Source organism: Penaeus japonicus, unplaced genomic scaffold, assembly GCF_977035675.1.
Source record: "Penaeus japonicus unplaced genomic scaffold, GWHDUDI00000001_assembly GWHDUDI00000002, whole genome shotgun sequence".
In the NCBI taxonomy this organism is placed as follows: domain Eukaryota; kingdom Metazoa; phylum Arthropoda; class Malacostraca; order Decapoda; family Penaeidae; genus Penaeus; species Penaeus japonicus.
In genome coordinates, this window is record NW_028234404.1 from 27564237 (window position 1) to 27574236 (window position 10000).

The following is a 10000-nucleotide window of genomic DNA, read 5'->3' on the forward strand; positions in this document are numbered from 1 at the left end:
TATACATTCATTAATTATATATGTATAGTATATATATATACAATATAAATACACACATCTATATATAATATATTATATATATTATTTATATATATATAATATATATGATCATATATATACACTATAATCTTGAGTAGATTATATATATGTATGTACCATATATATGCATATTATAAGTACATTATATTATATATATATTAGAATTAGATATAGCTATTATATATATATATATTTTGTATATCTATATAATTATATTTTCTTTATACACACATATAGTAATATATTATATATATATATGTATTATATACATATAATACATTATATATATATATATATATATATATATATCTATATATATATATTATATTTTTGTATTTTATGTATATATATCTATATAGATAATATATATATATAATATATTTGTATTTCTATATATATGTATATATATATTATATATATTTATATATTATATTACTATATATATATATCATATAATATATATATATATATATACATATTACTATTATATACATTTATTTTAATATATATATAATATTATATATCTATATTATATATAAATACATATAATATATAAATAAACTATATACATATATATATATTATATATATTAGATTTATTTATATATATTATATAATATATTATATACATATAATATATATATTACACATATATTATAATATTGATTTATATATTATTTATATATATATATAATATATATATCTAAAATTTATATATATATATATATATATGTATTATTTATATTAACATATATATATATAATATTATACATAAAACATATCCATCTAACTATATTAAATACTATATATTTATATATACTAAGTTATAAATATACATATAGATTTATATATATAGATATATATATATATGATATATATACATTTATATATATATATATATAATATATATATATATATTTATTTACATGATTATATATTATATATATTAATTTCAAATATATATATATTATATATATATGTATTACACCATATATATGTATATATATATGTATATATTTATTAATATATATACTGTACTTATTATATATATATATATAGATTATTTGTATGTATGTATTTATATTATATATATATGTAAATACATATATATAATATATTTATTTACATACATATATATTAATATATTTATATGTATATATAATGTATATTTACTTTATATAATAATAAAATATATATATATATATATATATTATAATGTATTATATATGTATATTATATATATTTTTGTTATATATACATATATATATGTGTATATTTATGTATTATATGTATATTTATATATTATATCTATATATATATATATTATATATGTATATATATATACATATAATGTTTATGTATGATATTATATATATTAAATAATATCATATGTATATATTCTTTTTATATATTAGATATATATGTATATATAATATTTATATATTGTTTACATAATATTTATATGTATATATAATATTAATATATATACGTATGTATATATATATATTATATGTATATATGTAATATTATATATATATATTATATGTATATATGTAATTTATATATATATATTTATTATATTTATTTATGTTAATATATATATATATATTAATATATATATATAATAATATATATATATATAATCTTTATTAATATATATTTTATATTTATATATAGATATATATATATATAATATTTATATTTATAATATATATAATAGTTAATTTAAATTGATATATATAATTTCTATTGTATGTATATATATACTGTATATATATTGTATTGTATATATATTCATTAATATTTTTTTTATATATATATATATTTTATATTTATATATATTTATATAATATAAATATATATGATATTTATATATATAATATATCTATAAATATTATATCTATTAAATGTTTATAGATACAATCTATATCTAAATATATATATTATAATATATATATAATATATACACATATATATATATATTATTATACATTTATTATGAATATATATTATATATAAAAAATACAATTTTTTAATTATAGTATATTATATATTTAATCTAAATTATAGATACATATATTCTATATATATATAAATATATATTTATATTATATATATAATTTATACACATATTATATACTATTTATATATATATATACCAATATTTATATATATATAATTCACATTTATATATATACTTATCTATAGTATATTTATATATATATATATATCTATATATATATTTATATATATTATATTTATAATTTGTGTGTGTGTGTATAGATTATAAATATAAGACTATATTTCCTTATAATTTTATATTTTATATATATATATATCTATATGTGTGTTTATTGCATACATATATTTATATATATGTATATATATATTATATATATATGTATATATATTTATATCTATTGTATATATATTTTATCAAATCCTTATATATCTATATATTATATATTTTTATATATAATTATATATTATACTTAATATATATATCAAATATATATACATAGTATTATATATATATATATATATATATATATTATATATATCTTATATTGGTATATATACTATATATATAGACACATATATTTATTATATATATATAATATACTATATATATATATATGAATATATTAACATATATATATATATAGAATTAATGTTATATATATATACATATGATATATATATACATATATATATATATATTATATCTATATATATATATATATATATATATATATGTATAGTTTAATATAAATATATATTATAATTTATATTATATGTTTTTTACTGTTGAATTTAATATATTTATATATATAATATATTATATATATATATAGTTGTAAATCTATTTATATTATTTTTTTTTTATATTAGTATATAAATATAATATTATATATAGATATTATATATATATATTTATATATATATATATTATATATTATTTATTATTATTATATATATATTTTGGTTGAATTATATACCTATATAGATATATATAGATATATAATATATATATATATGATATATATAGATCTAATTATAATTTTATAATATATGTATGTATATATATATTTTATATATATTATTATTCTTTCTACTGGCTTTTCCCAATTTACTGGGATCACAGGGCAGGATCAGGGGGGGGGGGGGGGGGGGGGTGTGGGGGGTGGGGGGGGGGGGGGGGGGGGGGGGGGGGGCGCCTGCGCTCCATGTCGTGCTACTGGGGGGGTGGCTCCAATAATGCATCGCAGCTCTGGGTCCACCCGCCTTTCCGCTATTGCTGAGCGCGAGCTTTCAGCGCCAAGCGAGGCAAGTCCTCGGCGCGGCACCTTCTATTTTGAGCACTTCTTCTTTCGCCGACGATCACCCGCCTTGTGTAGCGGTTTCTTTGTCCGACGCACGCCCAATGCTTGGTTAGCTGCGTTTGTTGTGGACTTATCGCCTGTCCCGAACACCTCCCATTCCTTCGCCTGGCACTTGTGAGGCGAGCCAGGTACTTAAACTTCTTTTAAAACCTGTTTGCAGCGCGCGTCCTCGGGACCCGAGTGTATGCTTTAGACCTGGGTGTGTACATCCTCGAAGGCGATCATCATCCGAGGCTACGTCTCTTCCTCCTACCATTCATCTTCAAAAGTAGCGTGACGGCCGGTCTGTGGTCTGTCTACTGAACATCTCATGTCCTCGTGGTCTCCCGCATTGGCGATTCCTCCAAGCTCTAATTCTCAGCTCTACCTCTCCTTTCCGTCTTCTCCCGCAACAAGGAGGCGCCTCGAGACAGATCGTGCCGCGAAACAGCCATATCCCCAGGACGCTTCGCCGACTGGACTCACCTCCGTCATGCAATCCATAATCGACTGCAAGAACAAGAATGGGCTAAGTGCTGACCCTTGATGCAGCCCCACCGTTACCGTCAAACTCCTCCGTATCACGGGCCCGCCGCGCACGCACTCACCACAGTCTCGTACATAGCTCTCATACTTATCTTGTATCAGACCTGATGTAATTTCTCCTTCCACCCCCTCCTGTGCTCGCGAAGACAATTCCATACGCTCTTGTCTCGGTACCGACCCCGATCGTAGAGAGCTTTCTCTGAAGATCAATGGAAGATACAATGTTGTTCTTCCTTTGCCCCTCCCTGTGCTGGTCTCCATTATCTGCCTGAGTGCAAAAAAGTTGTGTCAGGTTGTGCGTTCTAGAGTGTGGCCATAAACCCGAAACTGTGTGGTCAGACAACCGATCCACTACTAACTACTGTCCCTCCACATCCTCTTGTCTATGATCCTTTCCACGAGTCTTTAGGGATGTGAGGTTAGTTTGATGCCCCCGGTAGTTTCCAAGCAATCCTGTATGTCCCTTTGTATTCTTGAAGAATGAGGTGGTATGTGGAGAGTACTATCTCTCTATTGCATGCTGGCATATTGCATCCGTCGCAAGATGTTTTCTGAATACCTCTGAATAGCCACTCACGTGCTGGTTCTGCCCATAGCCTTCCATGCTTCGACTGTTATGAGTGCATCCGGGGTTCGCCACCGCTAAAAGGAACCATTTCTTCATGCGCTTTTTATTTGCTGTTGGTCACTTCCATTTCTGGCTCCAACCTCCTCTATCCGGTCTTCTCTTTCTTCTGCCAGCTTCAATCACTAGATTCTACTCTTGGGTTCTTCTACATTTCATCAATTGTTGGTAGTACTCGCTTTCCATGCTTTCTTTTATCTGTTTGCCGTCTGTCAACACTAGTCCTTCACCGTCTTTTAGACCTCTTAGTTTGGTATACATCTTGCGCCTCCTTATGTTTCTGCCTTGGCTATGGCCTGATAGCTTTTCCTTTACCCATCTTGCCGCCGTCTAAGGCTACTATACAACTCCTCGTACGCTTTTGCCACTCATTTTGGGCTTTTGCCCCACTTCTCTTTTCAGCGATTCCCTTATTTGCCTCGTTTAAAGGCTACAATAGTTTCCTCACATCCTATTTAGATCTCTCTCCTTGCTTCTTTTCTCGCTTGTCCCGCTGATCGCATTCCTGCACCTCGGTGTTCCACCACCACGTCTCTTCTTTCTTCCCTTTCCTGCCTGAAGTACGCCGCTAGTACCTCGACAGCCGTTTCCCGTAGGACTAAGCGCGGGCCGACTACCCCACTCAATGTGCTCCCACTCTTTTCCCCCCGCTCTTCCATATCCTCAATTTCCTCATCCACCTCCTGGACAAATTTATTTTGATGTTCCTCTTCGTTTAACTTCCACCAGCGCGTTTTCTTTGTTCCAATTTCGCTTCTTTTAATCTGTTGTTTCATCTTTACCTGCAGACTACCAGCTTGTGCTGTTTAGCGAGGAATAGGGGGCCGCACCGCTTCTTTTTGGCAGGACATAGCAATCCTGTGATTAGGAGTCTTCAGTTTCCCTTCTGTTGCACATGATTGTAGGTCCCACCTGTGTAACTTTGTCCCTCGCTAGTATAAGTTGCGTCATCGGGTCAATCTCTTTTGGAAGTAGGTGTTAACTACTGCCATGCTTTTTTTTATTTAGCTGTTGCAAAGTCCACAATTTTGTCGATCCTCCTTCGTTCCGTATTCCGACACCGTACTTTTTCCCGTAACTCTCTGTGTCCAAGCTCCCTTCCCCGACATGATCCCGTTGAAGGCACCTGCTAGGCGCCCACGTCACCTCTGCATCTGGTATCTTCAGCATCACATCCCCAAGCTGTTTCCCAGAATGGTCGTCTTTCTCTTCAGGATCCGTGACGCGAGCACCCCACTTGATGTGGCGTAGATGCCAAACCACATTCATAGTGGTTTCTGCCACCTCGATCTTGACCCAGATATTATTCTGTCGTCATGTTAGAGGCTGTTTACCTGCACCAGCGGTCACTCTCCCTTCCTTTTCAAGTTTCCGGACTCAGCAAAGCCGACTCCAACACGCGTTTACTTTGTTGTTTTTAGTTCCCGCCATGTTAAGTAAAAGCGCTAGATAGCCGTTTCCCAGTTGATCTTTGGCTTGATTGGCCCTTTCCACCGTTGTGAGATCCTGCACGACAGCGCGAAACAGCGGTAGTCACTATTTGATCTTCCGCTGGCTCCCATTATCATCCCACCGAGCTTGCACGGTCGCGCCTTCCGGGGGGGTGCGGCGTTTGTAAGGCGCGCGGCCCCGTTCGAGTTGGTTTGCGAAGTGGCGGCGGCCCACCGGCGGTTGGGTCGAGTCTACCATGCGGTTTGACTGCGCAGTCCTCCTTTCCCACCCGCGAGCTGAGCTAATTGCTTCTTTAAGAACCCATTACCCGGCCGCGGTCCTGTGCGGAGGGTAGCGGCCGTCGGGCGGGGTCACGCGGGGGGGAGTCGTCACAGCTGTTAATGACGATCGGTGGGTGCGTGTCGCGATGCGCTTGCCCGCGTAGGCGATTGTGAATTGTGCGTTGTCCGGAGCGTGGGTGTCCGTTCATAGGAGGTGTTTGGACAAAGGTTTTATAGCCGGATGCCTTTCCTGCCCAAGCCCTCTCACCATTTACTCCGGGCTTGGGACCGCACTTCCACGTCACTGGATTGTGAGGCTTTTTCCGTGCTGGGTTTATTATATTATATATATATATATGTATATAATATATTATATATAATATATATATTATATATAAATAATATATAGTATATTATATATATATATATATATATATATATATAATATATATATATATTATATATTATATATATATATATATATAATATATATATATTATATATATATATTATATAATATATTATATAATAATTATAATATATATTATATATATATATATATATATATACCTATACAAATATTATATATCTATATATATATATGTTTATTTATATATACATATATATAATATATATATATATATATATATATATATATATATATATATATATAAAATATATATATATATATATATGTATAGATATATATTGATATAAATATACATATATAGATAATATATTATGATATATATATATCTATATATATATATATAATATAATATATATATATATATATATATAATATATATATACATAATATAAACATATATTATTATAATATACATTTAATGTATATTGAATAGATATAATAATAATAAAATATAAATATATATATACATATATATATATAAACTATATATATAATATATATATATATATAAATATATATGATATATTAAATATATATAGTAAATATAAATATAATATATATATACACACATATATAATATATATAATAAATTATATATATAAATATAATATATATATATTATATATATATATTATATATTAATATATATAAAAATGTATAATATAATGTATTAATATAAAAATATATTATAGTATGTATATATATAAAATATATATATATATATATAATTATATATATATATATATATATATCTATATATATAAAGATATATACATACATATGTGTGTATATATATTATATTATATATATATTTTATATATATATAGTAACATATATAATATATATATATATATATATATATACTATATGTATGTATAATTTAATATTTCATGTAATATATAAATATATATTAATATGTAAATATATATATATATATATCTAAATATATATATATATATATATATAATATATAAAAAACTCTTCATATATAGAATATATATAATATATAAATTATATATATGATATATAAATATATTATATATATGTGTATATATATGTATATATTTTATGTATATATAATATATATATATATATCTATATATATATATATATATATATATGATATGTATGTATATTTACTATTTCATGTATATATAAATATATATTATATGTATATATACAATATATATCAATCTAATAAATATTTATATATATATATAATATATATATATATATATATATCATCTATAATATATCAAATATATATGTATAATATTAATTATATATAATCATATGTATATTTTAAATATATTAATATATATATAATAATATCTATATAAATAACGTCTATATATAATTTAATATATCCAATATATATATAAGATATATATATATATATATATACATAATATAAACATATATATACATATATATAGCGCAAATATGTATATATATATACAACTATATGAAATATAATTGTGATATAGCTGTTATATATAAAATAGTATATATATATATATATATATATATATATAAAATATAATATATATAAAAATATAGATATATATATAATATATATTATATAATATATATATATAAATATATATAAAATATATATATATATATAGGGCATATGTATATATATATATAACAATTATATATATATATATATTAAATAATATAGAATATATACATATCTCTCCAACTATCAAATATATATTATATGAATCAAAGCATATAATATATCTATTTATATAATTATATATATATCTAATATATATATATATAATAAATATATAAACCTATATACATATATCCTTACATATATAAAATCAAATAATATATATATCATATATATATAGAGAATATATATTATATATAATATATATATATTACATATATATATATACATATATTGTATATATAAGTTATATATATATATCAATCAACAATACGTATATAAAATTAACGTATAAGTATATATCTATATAAATATAATATATTATATATATGTAATATACAATATATATATATCTATATATAATTATATATATATGTATATATATATAAAATGTATATATATATAAAAATAATGTTCTATAGATAATATTAAATATATATTAAATCTATATGTTAAGTATATGGAATAGTAGTATAATATATATTATATCGTAATATATATTATATGTTAAAAAATTATATAATATAATATAATAATCTATATATCAAATAATATTAAACTTATATATAAGTATATATATATTGAAAGTTGTTATCATAATCATATCATATAATAAAGACTATATAGTATATATATACTCAATATATATATAATATATATATATATATAATATAACGTAACTATATATTCAACTATATATCTCTATAACGATACTATAAATCCCAACTATATTATATGTATAAAAAAATATACTTCAATATATACATCTAATTTAATATAAAAAAAATATAAAAATCCCTATATATAATCTATATTGTATATCTATAAATAATATATATATACATATATATATCAATCGAAATATATATAACCATCGGCGAAAAAATTATAAAATTTGAACTATAAAGAATCGATATAATATTCAAAAAACAAATAATATATATATATAATATATCACTAAATATATAAAACATATAGTAACTATATATATATATATAATATATATAATCTTAAAATACCCACAAAATATACACACATTATGATATATATATATATATTAATATATAACTATATATAATATATATATATATATAGTATGTATATATATATATATATGTATTATATATAATATATATATATGCATATAAATATAATATATAATAAATTTTCTATAATATATTTAGTATGTAAAAAGCATATCTAGAAAAATATATATAATATAATATGTGTATGTATATATATATATTATATATATCAATAATTATATAATATATCTATAAATATGTATATGTATATATAATATATATGTACATAAATATATATCTATATATATATCTTTATAAAATATGTATAAATATGATATATATATATATTTAATATATATATATTATATATATATAAAGAATAAAATATATATATATAACTAATATATAAAATACTATATAATATATATATATATATATATCTTCAACTATATATATAATCTACTATATTTTGAACTATAAAATATAAAATTAATATAATATACATATATACATATATCATAATAATAATATATTATGACATTATAATCAATATTGGGTATAATATATAATAAAAAATATAA

The 10000-nt window shown here is 23.4% G+C and overlaps 1 protein-coding gene across 1 annotated transcript in view; it reads left to right on the forward strand.

The window, feature by feature from the left end:
* The window catches only part of LOC122263189 (ubiquitin carboxyl-terminal hydrolase 22-like), a gene marked incomplete in the record, with an annotated part of 107705 nt that overhangs the window by 45501 nt on the left and 52204 nt on the right, over positions 1 to 10000 (forward strand).